General features: G+C 36.4%; 1 pseudogene across 1 annotated transcript; it reads right to left on the bottom strand.

Moving 5' to 3' along the window:
* Positions 1 to 8980: 8980 nt before the first annotated feature.
* Positions 8981 to 10027, bottom strand: LOC308275986 (prohibitin 1-like; annotated as a pseudogene). The gene is made up of 2 exons: positions 9793 to 10027; positions 8981 to 9567 (listed from the first exon to the last, which is right to left on the bottom strand). The product of its transcript is annotated as a prohibitin 1-like (transcript).
* Between the last annotated feature and the right edge of the window lie 14139 nt (positions 10028 to 24166).

The following is a 24166-nucleotide window of genomic DNA, read 5'->3' as shown; positions in this document are numbered from 1 at the left end:
GTCTACATTACTGATATCTACATTACTGATATCTACTTAATCTATTTTCATTTCAAAGTGTTCCAGATCCAGCCATGCAACCAATAGATATCGACCAACAACAACAACAAAAAATCATACAAAGAGTTGCACACAAATTTTCACAAGTTTATATCTAATAGCTAAAAACTGGTAACAATCCAAATGCCAATAAACAGGATGATAAATAAAGTGTGATATGTTTACACATTGGAATTATTCTCAACATTGAAAAGGAATAAATTATTTATAAAATATTCACAACTCTCAGAATAATTGTATTGACTCAAAGAAATGAAATAAAAATGCATATTTCACGATTCAATATTTTGGGGGGAACTAAACATTGAATCCAGGAGCTTCTACCTATATGTGACACCCCAGCCCCATTTCATTTTTATTTGGAAACAGGTGATTACTAAGTTGCTGGAGGTCCATTTCAATTTCTGAAGATGGCAATGAACCTGCAACCATGCTGTCTTAGCTTCCTAAGTACCGGAATTATACGTGTGTGCCACCACATCCAGAATTTTGTGATTCCATTTATCTAAAACGCTAGAAAACACAAATTAGTGACATAAACTTCTTATTAATGTATATAGTAAGGCTATAGGGGAGAAGCAGAAACTAAAGTTTAGTAAAAACATGAAGAAACTTTTGTGGGTGGTATGTTCACTATCATGATTGCAGTGATGGTTTTGTGAGAGCATTCCCATGTCAAAACTTATGAAAATTTACACTTTAAACATGTGTAATAATGATATTAGTTAAAATTCAATAAAAGCTGTTTTAAAAACTGTATCAGTTTTGCTGGGTGTGGTGGTCCTCACTTATCATCACAGTTCTTGGGAAACTAAGACAGGAGGAGCTTACGTTTGACGTCAGCCTCAGCAGGGATTTTATTTGAAAACCCTATTTTTAAATAAAAAAATAAAATAGGGCTGGGGACATAGCCCAGAAGTAGAAGTCCCCTAGGCTCTATACCTACTGCCATCAAAAATAGGTGTCTCGGTTTAAATCATAAACTTTGTGATCTCCTTACCTAATGTATGCCTTCTATATATTTTTATTTTATTGAATTCAAATGCTATTTCATTTACAGTAACATCCAAATAAAAGGCATGAGAATGACTGGATGGTAATAGAAAAAATAAATTAAAAAAGAGGAAAAATCTTGGTAATAGAGACATTAAAATCACCAAGATAAAAACCATGCCTACTTTGACTACCAAATTTGCATTTGATGGACAAATAATGAAAAAATTCCCTAATAGTCATGGCTAAAAAGGCTAGTTATGCTATGTAATCAACTTCACTTATTTATTGACTTCAAAATGGATATGACTGACTGCTCAGAAGTAAGTGATTTTCCTCTAATTGGTTTCTCTAAATGTCAATAAAAACAAATTGGTCATTGCAGTGATAAATCTTGTTTGGCATTTCTGCATAGCTAGAGGTATAAAGACATATTACTCAGTTATATTATCAAATACATTATTTTAGTTTTTCATTTCTCTATCTGAATAGAAATAGAGTAATTCATCTCTAAAACTTTTTCTGGGCTCTAGGAATTAGTGATTCTTATATTCTAATTTATTCATACCATCTCTCTTTTGGTAAGATATAGTAGTCTATGTGTTATGTGATCCTTACAGAAGAACAGTGATCAAATATTTTTCTATCAATGCCTCAGAATATTTAGAGATTTATTCTCTATATACTATAATTCTAATTCTTCTTCATTCCATTTTCTCCAATATCTTATCTTTGATGAAGTAATCTGTTAAATTGTGATATATTTTTACCTCTTGGATTTTATAGTGTTTAGATTCTCAAGTTTTCTCTCTTGGACCTCATAAAATATCTGTTCTACTGACATTGATGTTCTTGGCCATCAGTAAGATAGAATGACCTAAGGTAACCTTTGATGATGATCCTTGAATCCAAGAAAAAATTAAACCAATCAAGAATCTTGAGAATTGAAAGATGAAGAGGAAAAACTCTTACAATATCATTTTAACAACTATTTTTTGCTGAACTGAGATCAATGACAAGCCCATGCATAAGCTTTCTAGTTATATCTGCTGCCATATTAATGCTTTCCTTCTTTATCATGAGCTGATTTGAGTTAATTTTCTTTACTGCTGTGTCATTCAACTTTCTATCACTATAACAGATACCTGAGATAACTTGTAAAGAGAAAATGTTTATTCTGGCTCACAACTCGAAGAGTCCAAGTAATGATCAAGAATAGCCATTGCTTTTAGGCTTCTGATGACAGTGCTGGATGGAAATAACAGGGAACATATGGAGAAGCAAAACTGCTCACCTTATGCCCAGGAAGCAAAATAGGATGAGAAGACCTTGTTCTTACATTGTCTTTCAAAAAATTCCCAGTAGCAGTACTTTGGTCCAACGTTATACACACAGACTTTGGTAGATGTTCAAGATCCAAAGTATAGCAACTACTGATGGAAAGCTAGTCTCCTCAGGTTTCTACAACAAATTGCCATAGACTAGGTAGATTAAACAATAGACATTTATTTTCCACAGTTCTTGAGGCTGAGAAGTCCAAGAAAAAGATGCCATCAGACACACTGTCTACTGAGGAGTCCATTTCTGGTTTTCAGATGACTATCTTCTCATCATGTTCTTACACAACAGAAAACAATAACAAAAGAAACAGAAAGCTCTCTTTTGTCTTATATAGGTAATAAATACCTTGTCATAAGTGGTCCATTCTCAGGAATGAATTACCTCCCAAGGCCCAAGTTCCTATACCACCCTATTGGGCATTATATATAAACTTTGGGAACACATATGCATATGGTCCCTAATAATTTCCAACCAAATTTCTACTTAATACATCAAACTTTATTCTAGTATATTTGCTGCTGAAGCAAGCATTACACCAAGATTTATTCTAAAAGACTATAATAATGTTGGGTTTGAGTTCTATACCAAATGAATTTTCTCTGGCTACTATTAAGTAATTTTAAGAAATTACACTGGGCAGAGTTCAAGATATCTTCACTGCTAATGAATTTTATGACCTAGGGCTATCCTCTTCTATTTTAGAGATTACATAGAATCCTCAATATCCAAAGGCACAGAGAGAAATTGGCAAGAGAGACTTTAAAGGTCATTTTTATACTGAAAGCTCAGATTTTGAAATTTGTGATCAAAATTGTATAAATCAAAGAGCTTCATCACTACTTTTCTTGTGTGTGTGTGTGTGTGTGTGTATGTTTGTGTGTGTATGAGAGAAAGAGAGAGAGAGAGAGAGAGAGAGAGAGAGAGAGAGAGAGAGAGAGAGAATTTCTAGGTTTTGAACCCAAGAGCATTTTACCTTTATGCTATACCTCTATTTCATTTCTAATTTGGAAACAAGATTCTCACTAAGTTGCGTAGTGTCTCACAAAGTTGCTGAAAATGGCTTCAAACTTGAGATCCTCCTTTCTCAACCTCCCAAGTACTCAGATTACAGGCATGCATCTGCTCACTAATTTGCTTTTTTATGGAGTATTATGATTCACTAAATAAAAAAGTAGAATTAAATATCAAACTTAGGAGAACAGGATTGGTGGATGGCTATATTCCTCACACCTAGCAATGATCTCTCCTGGCACTGTTTAAGAATTATGACATCATTTCTGGGCGTGGTGGCGCACGCTTGTAATCCAGCATTCGGGAGGCTGAGACCAGAGGATCACAGTTCGTGGACAGCCTCAGCTACTTAGTGAGGCCCTCTGCAACTCAATGAGACCCGGTTTAAAAATAAAGAATAAAAAATAGTTCAGGGAGTGTGGCTTGGAGGTCAAATGCCCCTGGGTTCCATCCCCAGAATGCAAAAAAAAAAAAAGGATTATGGCATCATCAAAAGTTCCTTTTGCTAATAAATAAGGAGGTCATTTGAACCTCAATACTGGAACAGATTTCTAGAAGCATTTTCTTTTCCTGCCTCAACTTATACTACAAATAAGGCCAGAGATCCATTCCTTAATCCTTTGGATCTACTGTTATATCCGTGTAAGCATGGATATAACTCTATGAAAACTTTAAAAGACAGTCATATAATACCAAGTAACCTCTATCACTCACCTCCAAAACTCACTAAGCCTCTCCCTTACTTTTTTCTCTGGAACACTATTACATGTCCTTTTTTCTCAGTGGAATCTTCAGTGCTTTTATTTTTTTTCTTTCCTGTTAATTCCCTTTATTATTCTTTCTTTGCCAGCCTTCCTCCCATTCTTCCATGATGTCTCATTTTCCTATATTTTTTCTTTTGTTTTTGTTCATCTTCATTTTTTTATCCCTTGCACTACCATTATATTTTTCTAATCTTCCTCTTCTTTTCTGCCTTCTAATGTCTTTTCTGGTTGTGTATATTAATGACTCATGTTTGGCAGATCTTTCATTATTAAATGTCCTCTACAACATAGACTAGCCAATTTTACTACTAATTGAACCAATATAATGGTTTATATGATTCTTAAAACAGGGCCTTTTTATTGAAATAGCTGTGCTAATACATGTTTCTTTTTTTTTTTTTTCCAAGACTGTTTCCACTTTAGAAAATCAATTCTAATGCCACCTGGTGTTTATCAAGGAAAATACAGTCAGAAACAGTAAAACTGTATCTTCAATTAATTCACAGAATGACACATTCCAAACTCCTGAGGTTTTATGTATGAGCTATTCTATTTATCCTATTGATATGACATATCCTTTTTCTGCACCTCACCACTGAACCACACTGCCATCATCTAGAGAGGAATTTATTCCTATTATACATTCATATTCCACATTCCATTCATTTCCTTAAAGAAAAACAAATCCCTAGGCTGGGCCTGGTGGTGCAGCATTCAATCCAGAGGCAGAGACCGGAGGAACATGGTTCACAGACACCCTCAGCTACTTAGTGAGGCACTTCAAAACTCAGTGAGACTCTGTTTCAAAAATAAAAAGACTGAAAAATAGGGCTAGAGGTGTAGCTCGGAGGTTTCATCCCCTGTATCACAAAAAAAAAAAAGAAAAAAAGAAAGAAAAGAAAAGAAAGAAAATCCTTTCTCTCTGGTCTTCTTTCCTCTCGTCATTACTATAATATCATAAAATTCTAGCACTGAAAGAGAACTCAAAATATTATCTAATGCACATGTCTCATAATATTCGACCTGGGATTTACTGGTGGATTCATATGAACACAGGCCTCTCTCTTCTCAGTAAAAATTTTTCACATTGGGTTTACCATAATACATTATCTCAAGAAACATAGAATAAATTCAGAAGATAAAACATAGCTAGGGCAAATAACTAAGAACATAGGGAAAAGAAAGAAATAAAACTCTATAAATTATTATGTAGTAACTTTTTATAATTTATGTTGTTCAAATGAATAATGGCGTATTAAAATCATTTATGTGGCTGATCAGAACTAGTGAGAAGTTGTCTGCTACACCTAATGGAACTTGCACAAGACGCATGATATTTATTGGGATAGAACAAGGCAAAGGAAAACCCAGGGCTGAATTGGATCATGGGGGACAACCAGACACCAAAATCTCACCAACCAATATATTATCAAATCTGAAAGCAGAATGTCAGAAATTGAAGGTAATGAATAATATTCATAGACAGGTTTCTAGTTGGATCCTGAATGTGACAGTCACCTCTACTTCTAGATAAAAGGACTACTGCAAAGAATTTGGATAGCATGGATGACACTTCTAATTTTTTTGGTGCAATAGAAGACTTGAGTCCTGGAAGCTAATTGTTTTACAGACCAAAAACATGGGGGCAACAGTCTAAACTTTCAATGTGGGACAATACCCTAGAACCAGACTGAGACACTCTGAGTACACACAATGTAGAGAATTTGCTTCTCTATTCCAAATTCTGGTCTTGTTTATGCTACAAATAGCATACCTAGCTACCCTGCCATAGAAGAAAGCCTTAGTTCACACCCTACTCTGACTAATTTTCCTTTAATTAGCATTATTTACAGAGGGCCTGTCCCTTTGTCCAACACAGCACTGGTTTCTCACACAGTTATTTAAAACAATATGCATTTTCTGCTAACATGGAGGTAGAGCTTCCTTGGGAACTCATTTCAGCTGAAATTATAGGCCATCAGCTTATTTTTCTGCTTGCGGATGTGATGGAAAGTTATATGTTAACTATGTTAAATTATTCTTATAATTGACACTCTGCAGATGTAGTTTCAATAATACCACCGAACCCAACACCTTTGTCATTATATTTTGAAACCAAAATATCTTTGACCATTTGAAGCTACTAAGTTATTGATTAAGAGGAAAGCATCACTCGTGGCAACACAGGAGGAAAAGGGCACAGAGATTTCATCACGCAAATGAAACAATGCAGATACAGGCAGAGGTGCGGGAACACATGGTGGCCCACAGGCCAGCGGTTTACTCAGAGCCTGCTGAGAAATGAGGCTTCTAAAGTTCTGATTTTCTCTGAACACATCAATGGCTAACTTTAAGTGCTATTGTTTGGTTCTCAGTAGCTCTACCATGAAGGTTTATGCAGTGGATGAAAGAATGAACAAAGGAATGAACATCTATAATTCTAACTGATAAGTTGGGTCCCTCCCCTATGTGATCTTGCAGTGGAAGCCAGAAGCAGAGATATCGCAAGACTCCAGGTGCTATGAGACTCCAAACATCGCAATGCTACAGATGTCGTGAGAATCGGCATGCGTATACAACATTGGTGCCTCCCATCCCCCACGTGACTCAGATTGGGACTATGTGCAACTCTCCAGATGTGTGGCCCATCAGTCCCTTCCCCCATGGCCAGCTGACTCTCCGGAGGGTACTGGGGTTGGGGCCTAATAAAACGGCAGTCTCTGATAACCCGGTTGGTGTTTTTACCTCCCCCCTAAACCCTCTGACTCTATTTTCAACCTCAACCTAACACTAACCATGAGCTACACTCCATTTGATCACTTGTGGTGATGACAAGTTGAGTAGGCACCTGACTTAATTCCTTCCCTACTTTTTCTTTTTGGCAGGGATATTGGGGATTAAACCCATAGGCATTCTACCACCCAGTTAGAACCCCAACCCTTTTATTTAGAACTGGGTCAAACTAAGTTGCTGAAAGTATCACTATGATGCTGAGGCTGATTTTGAACCTGTGATCCTCTTGCTAGTACTAGGATTATAGGCATGTACCACCACACAGAGATCCTTATCTGCTTTTTTTTGTAGTACTGGGAATTGAACCCAGGGGCATTCTACCTCCTAACTATACCCCCAGTCCCATTTTATTATTCTTTGTTTTGAAACATTGTCTTACTAATTTACAGAGGACCTCACTAAGTAGCTGAGGCTGCCCATGAACCCCAGATCCTCCTGTCTCTGCCTCCCAAGTCCTGGGATTATAAGCGTGCGCCACCAAGCCTGGCTTCATATCTACTTTTATTAGCAATTTGCATCCTAAATATTTTTTCTTCACTACCCATTCTATTTTATTTGTTAGTCATCATTAGCTTGGAAGGGATAATGATTTTTTTAAAAAGCTTTTAAATTGCAAAGAAGAAGAGGTTGGGAAACTTCAGACTAGGAAGTTAATCAAGTTTTTGAATCTTATTGACAATGCAACAGACTGAACTGCTCAAGATGACTGACAGCTCCATTTGCCAGGCAGCCAAGGTGAGTGGCAGTTTTGCTTGCACTGTGTCGGCTCTGCGTGGCGTCTCAGCAAGAGAGCCCCTGGTATGATTGACAGCTTCATATACAAGGAGCAAAGCCAAGATGTCTCTGAGAAGCTGAGGAGAGGGGCTGAGAGGGGAATGATTTTTCAGCTTTGGGTCATCTTGCTGCTTTTTAAGCCATTCTGTGAGCTTTTCATCATTTCTGCTGAGAGCAGGTGAAATCAGACACATGTAAAGCTGAGAGCACTTGATTTCTCACAGTTGTGCTGAGATTTAACATCGGCGTCGGTCCTGCCACATGAAAATGTCTGCATCCTTCTGAATGACATAGAGCATAATCATTTTCTATGTTATTATTAAATTTTAGTCATACCTACTAGATAGCTTTACTGATCTATTAATCACCAAAGGGAACTGATAAGAATCAAAGTGTTGATTTCTATATTTTGTGTGCAGTGCATAATTTCTATACTTACTGTTTTAACAAGTTATTCTGAGTTCATTTTATTTTATTTTTACCACTAAGATCCACTCCTACCTCTTTTGTTTTAAGAGAGAGGCTTACTAAGTTGTTGAGCCTGGCCTTGGATCTGCAATCCTCATGTCTCAGCCTCCCAAGTACTGGGAATACAGACATATGCTACCATGTCCAGTCACCCCTTTGACCAGTCACTCTTTGGACTTTCGATTTGAGTTTACTGAAAAAAAGAAGAGCTAGAAAAAGAGAAGAGCTATCAACAAGAAATGCCTGCCTAAAATGTTAAACATAACATGTTAATTTAAGATATACTAAAAACACAAAAATATTGGATGTCTACTCTGTGATTGGCACAGTGCTAGAGACTAATAGACAGAAAGTAGAGTGATTGGAAGAAAAAAATTTTAAGTGTTCAGCAATAGTTCATCCAGTCGAGTTACTGTGTCACATTACAGGTACCATATATTAAGGAGACTATGGATCCAAAGAGCATTTAGAATGCAGCCACAAGGGTAGAAATGAAATAGCCAGTCATGTGTGGTCTGATCTACTGAACTTGAATATTTTAGCTAAAATGTATAGTTACAAGAAACACGGTTGATGTTAAATAATCAATGAACTATTATTTATCAAGAGAGAAGACATTTGTGTTTTTTTTATATAATTAAACATCTGAAGTGATTTTAGTTTTATTTCCTTCACTTTAAGCCAATCATGAAATTTCACAGTCATTTATGGGGTTGGGGCAGATGGAAGGCGGTATTCTGAATCTTCAGGGCCAGACCCCAGTTGGCTGACCACCCTCACTGGGGCAGCTGGAGGAGTACAAACTCCCGGGCTGGCAGGTGAGGTTCCGAGACAGCAAGAGCTGCTAAGCAATGCCCCCTGCAGCTTGGAGCTTGCGCAGCTCAATCAGACCATCACCAGCGATGACCAGTGAGTTGTTGATCAGCTCGGATGCTTTGGAGTCGCCCTTGGCAGAGGTGACAAATGCCTTCTGCTGCTCAGCCACCAACCTGGCCCTCTTCCTACTGAGCCACCTGTTTGGCTTCCACAGTTTCTGTGAACTCCTTGCTGAAGGGCAGATGTGTCGAGGACAGGTCATCCAGGATGAGCCCAAAGGTGGCCACTTGCTCCATGAGGTAATCACTCACCTCCCTTGGAGACCAGCTCTCTCTGGGTGAACAGTTCCTCAGCGTCTAAGTGAGCCACCACTGACTTGAGTATTTCCTTGGTACTGGACTTCAGCACATACTCATCTTGGTCCTCTCTGATGGTGGTGAAGATTCCAGCAAGCTGGCTGTGCAGGGTAATGTTAACGTTCTGCAAATCTTGGCTTCCAGTGATGACTGGCATTGCATGGCTCAGAGCAGCAGTCAAAGATGGTCGGCTTTAAGCATTTGGGAGACTGAGACAAGAGGATCGTGTTTTGTGGACAGCCTCGGCTACTTAATAAGGCCTTCTGCAATTCAGTGAGACCCTGTTTCAAAATAAAGAATAAAATATCGGGCTGGGAGTGTAGCTTAGAGGTAGAATTCCCTGAATTCCATTCTCAGTAACACACACACACACACACACACACACACACACACACACACACACACAAGATGATTGGTTTCTGTACCCAAGGGATAAAAAAGTGAGAGCCTTCCTTTATCATGATGTCTCCGACTCCATGGAACTGGTCAAAAATGACAGCTCTGTGCCCAGCATCCACATTATGTAAGGCAGAGTTCACCATGCCTCCTGCAACAACTAAGGCCAGGCCAAACTTGCCAATGGACTCAAACCCTTTGGCAGCCATGTTTCCTTCTGCTTGACCCACTCACACCTGCTTCTACTCTGACTGCCACATGAACTCCCAAGCCCTTTAGTATTTGAAAAACTAAAATGAGAATGACAAAAAAGAACTTGTGACTAGAAATAGGAGGAAGGCAAAATTCAACTGAATATAACACTTAGAGAATCTCTTTACTCTCAAAGATTCAAGCCGCTGGTTGACTGCTCATAAGAGCATCCCTTGCTGTTGTTCATAATTTTGAGAGTATCTTACTCAAGAAAAGGTGAAATATGTAATTTCTATTTCATTTTTAAGAGATTCTAAGAAATGTAATGGTTTGGCTCTTAAATACCATTAAGATATATCCTGACAAGAGTGTTAGCATTATTATTACCAATTATAGTTACAACAAAAACTGTCACCAATCTTGTGATTTTTTTTAGCTGTTTTAAAAATATGCTCTCTTCTTTTTTCTAACAACTTACAATATAATACACACAAAGAGATGAAAATAAGCAACTTGCTTAAGTTTATTTAGTTTTTATTTTTTGCGGTACTGGGGATGGAACCCAGGGGCATTCTACCTCCAAGCTACACCCCCAGCCCCATTTTTTATTCTTTATTTTGAAACAGGGTCTCACTGAGTTGCAAAGGGCCTCATTAAGTAGCTGAGGCTGTCCTTGAACTGTGATCCTCTTGTCTCAGCCTCCCAAATGCTGGGATTACAAGAGTGTGCCACAATGCCTGGCTTAGCTTTTTTTTTTTTTTTTTTTTTAATGTGTGTGGTATTGGGGATTGAACCCAGGAGCATTCTACCTCATAGCTACACCCCCAGTTCTATGTTTTTTATTCTTTATTTTCATAAGTTGTGGAGGCCTCACTAAGTAGCTGAGGCTGATCACCAACCTGCGATCCTCCTGTCTAACCTCCCAAGTACAAGCATATGCCACCATGCCAGGCTTATTTAGCTAAATTTTTATTTGAAAATTTTCCAGAGCTTGGTAGATGTTTGAATTGAATTATTTCTTAATTTTCTTCCTAGTATATGCCAATTTAATTCTATGAAATTGTTCAGACCTATAAGAACAAAAAGACTCCAGTAGTGTTGGAGATCAGGAGAGAAGTATAAGATACATTTGCAATATTTAATACATTAATTCCATACCTTTGCAAGGCCACTATTAAGTTGGGAGGTGAGTCTCTTCCAATATGAAGAACATGTAGAATATATATCTGTCTAGCATTCTGTGGTTTTATAGCACTTTCTTAACAGTTTTCTTTTTTGACCACCAAACATTCTGTGGGGAAAGAACGACCAGTAGTAACCTTTATCTAGTATGGAATCAATCAGCAGCTCTATGAAGCCAAGGACATTTTCAAAAGTCCCCAAGAACTTGAGCTGAGAAACCCACTTTAGCATATGTCTGGCTGCTGATCTAGACAGTAGAAATCCTCTGCTCTGCCTGTTTAAATCCATTTTTCTTTTGTTCAAATACCTTTTAAAAGCCTGGCATGGTGACACATGCCTGTAATCACAGTACTTGGAAAGCTAAAACAGGAGGATTACAGGATTGGGGAACAGCCTCAGCAATTTAGTGAAACCCTCAGCTATTTAGGAAAATACTGTTACATAGTAAAAGAGGGCTGAGGGTGCGACTCAGAGGTAGAATGCCCCTGTGTTCAAAGGATGAATATAAGAAGGAAGGAAGCCTCCCCAACCTTTTTGCATTTTTTCTGCCATCTCTTTACTCTCAAAGATTCAGGTTGTTGGTTGACTGCTCACAAGAGCATCTCCTTCTGTTGTTCATAACTTTGAGAGTATCTTACTTAATAAAAGATGAAATATGTAATTTCTATCTTATTTTTAAGATATTATACCTCCAGGTTATTTTTCTAGATTTCTTTTATCATAATCTCTATATTCATTTACTGTAGCTTCCATAATACAATACCTGAGAATGGGAAAATTAAGCAACAAGTTATTTTCTCCCAGTTTGAGAGGCTGGAAGTCTAAGGTCAAGGTATCAGCAGGTTGAGTTTCTGCCAGATCCTCTCTCTTTTCTTAGCAGAATATTAACTCCTTCCTGTGTTGTCATACTTTATCCTTCTTTGTAAGTATATCACTGATACCTTTTTGTGTGTCCAGAGTTCTTCCTCATATAAAGTTATCAGTCATACTGACTTAGGGTTCACAATGATGGCCTTTTATTTGCATCATCTCTTTAAATTCCCCATCTCTGAATATATTTACATGCTGAATTACTAAAGATTAGGGCATCAACATCTGAATTTGGTTTGTGGTGGTGGGCAGTAGTGGTACACAATTCAGGCCATAGAACCTATACCCAGATCTTCCATGATAGACAGAAATGCAGAATTCCCATTTCTTAAATAAAACCTATATTTTTTCACCACTTCGTATTTTAATTGATTATCTCTGAGATTGAGAAATAAGGGCTATGGATATCTAGTGAACTTATTAATGGGAAACACAGTTGATAACCCCTACACAAATTACGGACAGGCAGAGCTGGTCAGCTAGTAGCACTGTGAGAATTAGATAAAGCCCTGTAAACAGTGTGGTCTTTGTATGAGTGGGAATTTTCTTCGAGGCTCTTTCTTTGGACTAAAGTGGAGTTTCTAGGTATTTTTCTTGATTGAAGCCTTAGATTTCCTAAAAAGATTCTTTACAGGGTGGCCCTGGGATGAACACATTATTGATTCTTCCAGCCAGAATTTGTCTTATCTTAAAAACTTTAGGTCTTCACATTATAGTATTTATCATGCTATCCTTATCTGTGCACTTGTTTCAATGTCCCCATCTGATGTTTTTAGTTATTAATGGAAGAAAGAATGAGTCATCTGTTTTCGCTGTTAGCTCCTCACATCTTGGTTTGCACATATACATACCAGATATTTAATACACATTTATGACATTATATTCCTTTAAGAAAACCTATTATTAGTTTTGATTTGAATGTTTTCATTTAAATGGGCAGGTAACAGCACTTAAGTAGTCCCACGAGTGCTGTTCTTAGAGTTTCTTTCTCTCACAATACTTACCCTCTTTGAATTCTGACTGATGGGTTCATACTTACCCCTTCTGCTCCAGAATCTGTGAACACTTTCAGGACATTGATTATGTCTCTTTTATCTCTGCATCCCTAATTCCAGGCTCTCATAGCAGGTGCTCAGAAAGTGCTGAACAAGTTAAGGAATGAATCAAAAGGTCTCCCCTAATCAGAGGAGAGCAAGACTCAGGTTGGAGAGGCTTTGTACTTTAAGACATCAAATAGGTACAGGCCTCCATCTAGTGGACAAGCTGCAGCAATGCGCTCAGAGGATAGACCTGGTCTCCTAGGAAGACAGTGCATTTTACTGGGTTGTAAATGCCCTTAATCGATATCTAAAATCAGAAAAGAAAATAGAGTATAATGATTATTGTCTAATTCTTATTACAGCAATCAGCAAAATACAAGTCATAGATTATTCTGTATCACATAATATTTTAGAGATATTCTTTGTTGAACAGTTGTGGTGACAAAGTCCCTGGATTGGTGAAATCTAGAGCACTCTCCAGTTTGCTCACAGATGCAAATTTCTATCTCCCCTTTACAATGTTGTCCCTCTTGTCAATTTCATTGTTCTGCCCTTTTTTTTTTTCAAACCAGGCTGTCTCCTCAGCACCTTATCAGAGGACACAGGCATTCTCAGATCTAGGCAGATTCCACCCAGGCTAGCATAGCCTCCACCAGTATATTTTTCTAAATTAGAAAAAAAGTAATAGGACATCAGTGACTATTTTGTTGAAACTACTTGAAACTTAAGTCTGTACTTTTCTTCTTGGACATTCTTTACACAGTGTCTCTGAATTTTGAAATATTACAAGATGGTCTTAGAAAAGTATATGCTAATAGCTTATGGTTTGAATGATCCTAAAAGTCATATCCTGTCTTTCATCATCTATTTCATTTTTAAGTAAAGCAATAAGAAGGCATGATATTATTAAGAAATGTTTTACATAATTTTATTTTATTGAAATAGTGTGCTTTATTCTTATAGAGGTTGAATATATAGCCCCAGATTCTAAGAAGCTTAGAAAAATCTTAACTCTAGTATGAAAAAATAACTTCTGTACAGGAAAACAAAGATAAGAATCACAGCATATTTATTATGGAAAACAGAGCACAGAAGAAAGTAGTAAAAGCCACATTTATAAAGACTAAAAAGGAAGAAAATGTTGAAATCTAGAATTCTACATGTAGTGAGACTATTCTTCATAAATCATAGTGAAATATGACAGCTCAAATATATCAAAGCTGAAAGAGTAACCAAATATACCACACTGCAAGATATGATGAGGGAAGTCCTTAAGGCAGAAGGAACATTATACCATATGTGAATCTGAATCTATACAAAGAAATGAAGATAATCAGAAATAGCAACTATGCAGGGAAACATATGAAGCTTTAAAATTATGTATATTTATCTAAAAGACAGTTTTGAAATACCAACAATGAATTGTGAGGCTTAATACATAAATTAAAGTGAATGACATCAATAGCTCAAAAATTAGGAGTGGAAAATTGAAGTGCATAAATGTAAAATTGCTTTTGTTATACATGAGATGATTTTTTTTTTTTTTTTTGGTGGTGGTGGTGGTACTGGGGTTCCTAGAAGCCCTTCTACCTCCGGGCTATACTCCCAGACCTATTTTATAATTTTTTTATTTTTGGAAACAGGGTCTCTTAAGCCAGCAGGGCTGGCTTAGAACCAGCACCATATTCCTGTCTCCATCTCCCAAGCGTGGGGATTACAAGCATGCGCCACCATGACCGATCTTATACATGAGATGATTTAATACCAGCTGAAGATAGGTTGTAAAAATGATGCATACTATAAACCCTAAAGCATTCGATAGAACAATGAAATGAGAAGTTGTAGGTATGCAGGAAACTGAAGCAGGAAACTCTCGGTTTTAGGCCAGCTTGGGAAGCTTAGCAAGACCCTGTCTCATGATGAAATTTTAGCCAGGCATGGTGGCACATGCTTGTAATCCCAGCATTTGGGAAGCTGAGACAGGAGGATTGTGGTTTGTAGACAGCCTCAGCTATTACTTAGGTCCTTTGCAACTCAGTGAAACCCTGTTTCAAAATAAAGAATTAAAAACAGGGCTTGGGGTATAGCTCGGAGAATGCCCCTGTTTCTCCAGTACCACACAAACAAAAAAATAAATTTAAAAAAATCACTTGGGATGTAGCTCAGTGATAGAGCTCTTTCCTAGCATGAATGAGGGTCAGAACTCAGTCCTCAGTCCTGCCAAAGTTGGTGGGGGTGTGAGGTTATAACTCGTAAGCTGACAGGAAGCTCAAAGAGAATCATAAAAATTACATAAATTTTTGAAAAAGGACATAGAAGAAGAGAAAAATGAAATAAAATTGAAACAAATAAAAATACATTGAAATATGACAGTTTAAAACTAACAAAATAAATTATCACACTAAGAATGAATAGTCTAACCATCCCATTAAAAGGCAGAAAATATTAGATTTGACAAAAGAGTATAACCTAGATGTGTGATGCACACAAAACACTTTAAACTTAAAATGAATATAGGTTAGAAGTAAAGGATGAAAAATGACGCACTAAGCTTATACTACGTGAAGGAAGCCAAGTGACTCTATAAACATGAGTCAGAAAGGTTTACAGAGCTGAAATACATGTTGGTGACAAGGAAATCTATTTTATTATGATAAAGAGAATTCATCAAGAGACTATGACAGTACCCAAAGCATTTATACTCCTAAATACAAATTCTGTGAATATGTGAAGCAATAGCTAATATCAGAAGAAGTCATCAGATCCACAAGTTAGAGACTTGCATACTTCTTTCTCAATTACTATTAGAATATGTACACTGGTTTTTGTTGTTGTTGTTGGTACTCGAGATGGAACCCTTCTACCTCCGGGCTATACTCCCAGACCTATTTTATATTTTTATTTGGAAACAGGGTCTCTTAAGCCGGCGAGGCCGGCTTCGAACCAGCACGATCCTCCTGTCTCCGCCTCCCAAGCGCGGGGATTACAAGCGTACGCCACCATGCCAGGTGTAGACTTTTTAAAAAAAAATAATAGAGATTGAACTCAAGGGCATTCAACAGCTCCAATTCTATTTGTTGTTCTTTACTTTGAAACAGGGTCTTACTAAGTTGTGGGGGGCCTCACAAAGTAACAGAGGCTGGCTGCAAAGCTGTGATCCTCCTGTCTCAGCCTCCTGAGTCCTGGGATTACAAGTGTGTGACACTACGTGCAACTCACGTAGACATTTTTTAATAAGCAAGAAGGCACCAATAAAAAAAAGCAGGAAGGCCTCAAATAACATTAACATTGTCAACGAATTTGATCGAATGGACCATGTATCAACTATCCCACTCAACAATAGGAGAATAACACATTTACTAAGTTGGTCCTTATTCTAGGATACAAAGCATATTTTGATAAAATTAAGTTGATTTTTATAGAACGTACATTCTCAAATCAAAATGGAATTAAGTAAAAATAAGAAAACATCTGGAAAAATTCCCAAATATTTAGAAAATAAGTAATACATAAGTAAAAAGGAATATATCTATGGTTTGTTATTCCTCGTCTAGAGTTCCTCCTATGGCCTTTTTTTCTCCTTGGCTGCTGCATATTGGGCAGATCATCCATTTCTTACTTTTTGTGACTGACTCATCTCACTTAGCATAATGAAAGGCGACCCTGTAGTCCCAGTCCTTGGGAAGATGAGATGGGAAGATCACAGATCCTAGGCCAGCCTCAGCAACACAGAAATATCCTCAGCAACTTAGTGAGACTTTGTGTCAAAATAAAAATTTAAAAAGGCTGAGTGTGCACCTGGGAAGAAAGTCAGGAAGCGAGGGAAGGAGGGAGGAAGGGAGGAAAGAAGGAAGGAAGGAAAAGAGGAAATTAAATAAAAAATCAGAATGAAGGAAACAATGAGTATCACTGTGCCAATCAATGAAAACTGAGACAATGAAATTGGGAAATGGTTCTTTAAGGTCAATAAAATATGTTAAATTTTAATCAGACTAGTCGTGAGAAAATAAACAAGAACAAAATTATCAGTACCAAAAATGGGAGAAGCTACAACTCTAAAAAATTTTGTATAAAAGGATAATAAGGAACTGTTGTGAACAGTTATACTAACAAAAAAGCATTGATGGAATGGGCAAATTGCTGGAAAGGTATTAGCTACAAGGACTCAGTAAGAATTAATTAGAAACTGGAATAACTCCTTATAAATTTAAAAATATTGAATTTGTGTCTTAAAACTTTAGTAAAAATATAAATAAAAAGCTTTCAGAACCAGATGAATTTTCTAGTGAATTCTACAGAATACCTGAGTTTTTAAACCATGGTAGGAGGCCATCATTATCTTAAAATAAAAAACACAAAGGCAGGCATAATAGTACACACCTGTAATCCCAGGACGGGAGACACAGAAACAGACACTAATACAGGGAGATAAGAGGTTTGAGACCAGCCTCAACAACTTAAGGTCCTCATCAACTTAATGAGATTCTGTTTCAAAATTAAAAAATAAAATGTGGCTGGGGGTAGAGCTAGAAGGTGGAATTCCCCTGAGTTCAATCCCCTGTGTTGCAAAAAAGAAAAGAGAAAAACAAAAGATAAAGTCCTTATAAAAATAAAATTATAGTGAAATATTCCCCATAAATGGAAATCAAAACATTCCCAATAAATTTTAGCAAATTAAACTCAATAATATAAATTTAAAAATAAATTCATCCTTATAATATGGGGTTTATTCCAGAAAGGCAGTGTAGGTATAATTCACAAGTGCCAGACTTTAAAGCATCTGATGATTTCACTAAACAAAAAAATCGAAACAACACTGTTCCTTTAATTTTAAAATTAGAATGTCTTCAACTCAATAAATAGCATCTACCAAAAATTATATCAAAGATGAAAGTCTTGATGCTTCCTCTATATGAATGATCACACACACACACACACACGCGCACGCCGCTTTCTAATCTAACAATTTATTTTCCACATTGTTCTCAAGTCTCTGATTAGTATGATAAATGCCATTCGGATTTAAAACAAAAAAAAAATCAAAACAAACAAGAAAGTTTAACATAAGCTAAACATCTGACATAGGAGGTTAGGAGGTTGAGACAGGAGGATTCCCAGGGTCAAGAACAGCCTGGGCAACTTCATGAGATCATGTTTCAAAATTTAAAAAAATGAAAGGGGCTGGGGTAGAACTCAGAAATAGGATGCCCCTAAGTTCCATTCCCAATACCACAAAAAATTAGTTACCCATAAGAAATTTAATAAGAGTTATTCTCTCAGCCATATTTTTATTTTTTATTTGGAAACAGAGTCTCACTAATCACTGAGACTGGCTTCTAACCTGTAATCCTCCTGTCTCAGCCTCTGAGGTACTGGAATTACAGGTGTGAACCACAGTTTAGCACTGTGGATTGAACTCTGGGGTATTTTTTACCACTGAACTACACACCCAGCCCTATTTAAATTTTTTTATTTAAAAAAAGATGTCACTAAATTATGGAGGGTCTCGCCAAGTTTCTGAGGCTGGTCATGAGCCAGGCATCCTATGGTCTCTGTCTCCCAAGTACTGTATTTTTTAAATTTTTGAAACAAGTTCTAATTAAGTTTCTGAGTGCCTCGCTAAGTTGCTATGGCTGGCCTCAAACCTGTGATCCTCCTGTTTCTTCCCTCCAAGTGGGGGGAATACGGCATGCACCACTGGACCCAGCTCCATTGTATCATATAATATTGTATTTCTATGTTCACACTACAAAAGTATCACCAACTCAATTTTTCTCTAACCAAACTTATTCTCCAAAATCTGCGTGTATGCATGTGTGTAAGCACACACACGCAAGTCAAGTTTTAGTAAATGGCATCATAAGCTGCTTGACAACTAAAATAAAAATGTAATAATTGCAACTGACTATTCTGGATTCATGCCCCCTCTAGCCACCCTACACAGATGAGTCCTTCTCTTGGCGTTCATTTGTCAAACGTGTGCCTTACATTTGATTCCAGCTGCCTTCCTCCTTGTGTAGGCTGTTATGTGCACTCCAGATTTTTGCAAGAGCTTCCTCTTCCTGACTGGCCTCACATCTTCTATTCTCACTTTCCAAGTCACTTTTCTAGTGGTACTGAGGCTAGAACTCAAGATCATTCTACCTCCAAACTATATCCCCAGTGCTATTTTATTTTAATTTGAAACAGGGTCTTGCTAGTCTGATGAGAGTCTCACTACTTGCTGAAGCTGTCCTAGAACCATGATCCTCCTGTCTCAGCCTCCCAAATAATGGGATTACAGGTGTGTGCCACTATACTCAGCTCCTAGTCCTTTTTTTTTTTTCCGCCTATACAGTATGATCACTCTAAAATGCAACATTTGGTTGCATTTAGCACAAAGTACACCCTTATGTGTATGCACATGCTAAGACCTAAGCCAAATATTTTTATTTCTTCCTGAATATATGTTGAAAATACAAAATCACAGACCAAATCCAACAAATTTGTTAGGTTTCTGGGGTGAGACCCACCCAGGAGTTAGCACTTCCATAAACAGGTGATCTAGGATTATTCTTTGAAAAAATAATACAAATGCATTCACCCCTTTGAACAATAGATGGCAGGAAAGTCAAATGAAAGAATTTTTCCTTGACCCAGAAATGCATAAAAGTAGATGGGCAAGCGCATTTTTGACCCTTGACTTCTGAATAAACACTCTTTTTTACCATAAAAGATTTTTTCCAAAGTCTCCTGCCTCAAACTATAGCTCTTATTACATAAAGCTAATTTTTTCTACTTGGTGAAATTAAAAAATTTAAAAACTATAAATGTGCATATCTTATAGTATTGTCCTTATTTTCTAGGAAGACTCTATTCTACCCACCCTCATCCTCCTAGTTTATACTTAAGATAATTATTTTAAGTGGTTAAATTACAATGGTTTGGGATATATTTGGTTTTCATCATTTTATCTATTCAACAATTAGGTAATGGAGATTTTTTAGGGTGTGTATGTTGGGGTACTTGTGTTTGTGTGTGTGTGTGTGTGTGTGTGTGTGTGTGTGTGTGTGTGTGTGTACTGGGGATTGAACTCTGCCTCTTAGCTACACCCCAGGTCTATTTTATTTTTCTCTTTATTTTAAATAGGGATTTACTAGTTTCAGAAATGCAAACTAAGTTGCTGAAGCTAGCAGTAAACCTGAAATCTTCCTGTCTCAGCCTCTCAAGTAGTGGGATTGCAAACTTGCTAATTGATTTTGAAGTTCACATGATTTATTCTAGGATGGACTCTGGAAAACAGTACTCACATACTTTCTAGGCATATAAATAAATACACAGATAAACAAAAACAGGGTTGTTTGATAAATGACATAAATGAGAACAATGCAACGACAATCATCCTTGGAAAACTAAAGGTGTTTTTCAGCAAGATATAATGTAATGGTTAAAGTCAAAGTTTCCAAAAAGACTAAGACAAATAAAAGTGTTTGGAGAGGAGTCACTGGAAGGAGCACCTCCCATAGAGGAACTCCATTCTGTAACACGTGGGGAAGCAGTAGTTGTAATTTAGTATGATAGGGGCAAAGATTTGAGGTGAGATAAAGAGGAAATGTAGTACCAATGACAAGAGACAGCCAGATCTGGAGAAGGCTTATTTGCCAAGCTAAAAAATAGGGAGTGTTGCAGAAGACATTATTCAATATATAAAGTAAAAAATTGCAAAACTCCCTCACATCTATGATACACACACTTCAGTCTTCAAAACCATGAAAGGTGATCACAAAAATTCTGATATAAATTTGTTAAAGAAAGAATCAAAGTGTCATAAATATTGCCAGACATGTTGACTCATGCTTATAACCACAGTACTTGGAAGTCTGAGAAAAGAGAATCACAAATTTGAGTTCCAGCCTCAGGAACTTAATGAGACCCTGTGTCAAAGTAAAAAAAAGGGCTGGGGGTATAGGTCAAAGATTGAACATCCCTGGTTCACATCCCTGCACCACACATACAAAAAAGAAAAGTAAAAACAGTAGAGTAATAGTTTAAGTGAGTAAATCATTTTTCCTCAAGATCACAGGATTCTGTTGGCCAAAACTAAAAAGAGAACTAATACTTGTATGGTATCTGGTGCTTTGTCCAAGGCATTGAAGGACCCCACATCAGAATTGCACTCAATTGCACTCAAAGACAAAGAGGCCTCCCTGACCTGCTGAGCAACCACTTAATGTCAACCAAAGATTAAATGATTTACATGAAATATCTCCAATTGTTACTAAAACCCAGTGACCCAGAATGTTGTGAATCTCAAAAGCAGGCAATTGAACCAAATTTTAGAAAATCAAAGGTTTCAGAAAATGCAAATGTATTGATCTGAAGTTTAGATATATTAGATATATTTCTTGTTTGGATGAACCAAGAGAAATGAAATAATACTCACTGCTCTATCTTGGTTTTAGGATACTTAGAGGTTGAGAAAACATTGTGTTTAGACACAAGAAAATAGAAATTCCAATACTCCTTGCATTTCAATCTTCCCTATAACTTGAATTGACCTTAGACTGGAACATTTTCATTCTGTACTCTCAAAAAGCTCATATGAAAAAAACATTAATATTCATACTTTACAGATGAGGAAATTGAGATCCAGCAAGGTTAAGCGACTTATACCTACACAGATAATAAATAAATGTCAGGCAGGCTAAGCATATTACAAGACAAGAAAGAGTAAAGTGGTATTAAGCATATTTGTATGCACAGCATGTAAAAATAACACACAAAGGTTCTTTATCTTTGTAATGCTATTTTATTTTCTGATTATTAAAGTAATTGTGTTTTCTATTGAAATTTTAGTAGAAAGTGAATTTTTATTATCCAAATGACTAAATAACAAAATTATTTCTAGTGTAAAAGGACAATATTCTAAAGAGTGATGATGTTACTTATCCAACATTCTTTTCCCTCAAATTTTCTAAAAAAAAAATTGTCTTTATCAATGGGGAAAATAGCAGTGGGTTAACAAAATACCAAATGGATGTACAGTAAAATTAGACAGTCCACCTTTAAAAGTATCTGTGGGAAATATAGTAAACATTTAAAATTGTAAGAATTAGGTTGTCTACATTGTATTAAAGCTTAATCATGGAATTCTGGGTATATAATAATGCAAATAAAGATAGGATGTATGAAATAGACCAAATCTGTACTAATATAAAAATTAATTGCCTCAAAAGTTTTATTATGATTGTGACTTATTTTATGAAGCAGAACACACAGGAAGCATTATTTTTTGAGTTAGTGACATTCTAGGTATCACTTGGCAGGAAAATATAAGAAAATGACAGTAGAAAGATGACAGAATTGCAGTAAATATCTCGATCATATTTGAGTATAATATAGCAGAATTTTTTGATACTAAATGACAAAAATTCTTTTCAAAGAAGTTTTAAACAAGACATATTTTTTATTTTATCCAATACATTTTTGAGAAAATAAAAGACATAACTGAGGAAATTAAAGGATCAAGGCTTGGGGACTACCAGAACAGAGAGCATGCACTTGAATCCTCTATCTATATCTATCTATCTATCTATCTATCTATCTATCTATCTATCTATCTATCTATCTATCTATCATCTATCTGTCATCTCCATTTGTCTGTCTGTTTCTATATCTTTCTCTTTTATTTATGATTTCCTTTCTTCTTCATGTGACTGCAAAATGGTCACAGACAGCTGTAGATTCTTAGCCTTTTAGATTTGTGAACTGAGACGCAATAAGTTTTTTTTTCTTTCTCATAAGCTATAGTCAAACAATCTCACAGAAGAATTTTTTAAAACCTCACTTGAATCATTTCTGATTTCAAAAACAAGATATTCTTCTCTCCTTGGACAAAGGTTAAGTCTTCATGAAAATAATGCAAGAAATCATTCTGAAAAGCATAAACCAAAGGATGGTACAAACTACATCCCCAAAGAAACTACATGATAAAAATAAAAATTGTTCCGGGCATGGTGGCGCACGCTTGTAATCCCCGCGCTTGGGAGGCGGAGACAGGAGGAGACAGGAGGATCGGTTCGTAGCCAGCCGCGCTGGTTTAAGAGACCCTGTTTCAAAAAATGTAAAATAGGTCTGGGAGTGTGGCCCGGAGGTAGAAGGGCTTCCAAGAACCCCAGTACCACAAAAATAAATACATAAATAAATAAATAAATAAATAAATAAATAAATAAATAAATATAAAAATAAAAATTGTGAGACCATAGGAGTGACAGCCAGGTTCCAATCCTAAACTTGAACTGAAAGGAATGTTATATTGAGACAAAGAAAGAATACCAAAAAGCTCTCCTAAGAATATGAGGAAGTGAAAATGACATATATATATATATTACATGTATATATACATACATATACATACATATACATGTATACACATATGTATTCATACTTTACAGATGAGAAATTATATGTATAACATATATAAATATATAATTGGTTTAATATGTAATGCAACAAACATATACACATAATCTCAATACATATATACAGATAGATAAAACATAGAAAACAATTATTTCCCAATAATTTAGGACATTTAATAAGATTGATAGCTATCAATATGATAACATATTCATTCACAGTTGCTCTAGACATCATTTTATTTGTCTGGGACTTCAGCTAACTAATAATGAAAATTTCAATGTCTCTTTCCATCTACTTTTTTCTTGTCTTTAAATTCATTATAAAATGCTTTCACTTTTAATACATCTAGGAATGTCTCATGTGCATTTTTATCTACCAACAACAAATCTACTTAATTGTTCAGTTAGTATGACTCTTTTTTTTTTGTCCTCTCCAGCCTTATGTTGGTGAGGACTGATACCTCCACTAGATTTCACTGTGTGTGTGTGTGTGTGTGTGTGTTTGTGTGTGTGTGTGTGTGTGTGTGTGTGTGTGTGTGTGTGTGTGCTAGGAATTGAACCCAGGAGCATTTGACCTTTGAACTATACCCTTAGACCTTCTTATTTCTTTTGTTTTAGGGTCTCTCTAAGTTACCATGCTCTGGCCTAGAACTTGCAGTCCTCCGGTTTCAATCTCTCAAGTACTGGGATACAGGAGAATACCACCACAC

Source organism: Muscardinus avellanarius, assembly GCF_963383645.1.
Source record: "Muscardinus avellanarius genome assembly, chromosome: 17".
NCBI lineage: Eukaryota > Metazoa > Chordata > Mammalia > Rodentia > Gliridae > Muscardinus > Muscardinus avellanarius.
Note: the sequence above shows the minus strand (reverse complement) of the source record. Positions and strands in the feature narration are given on the sequence as shown.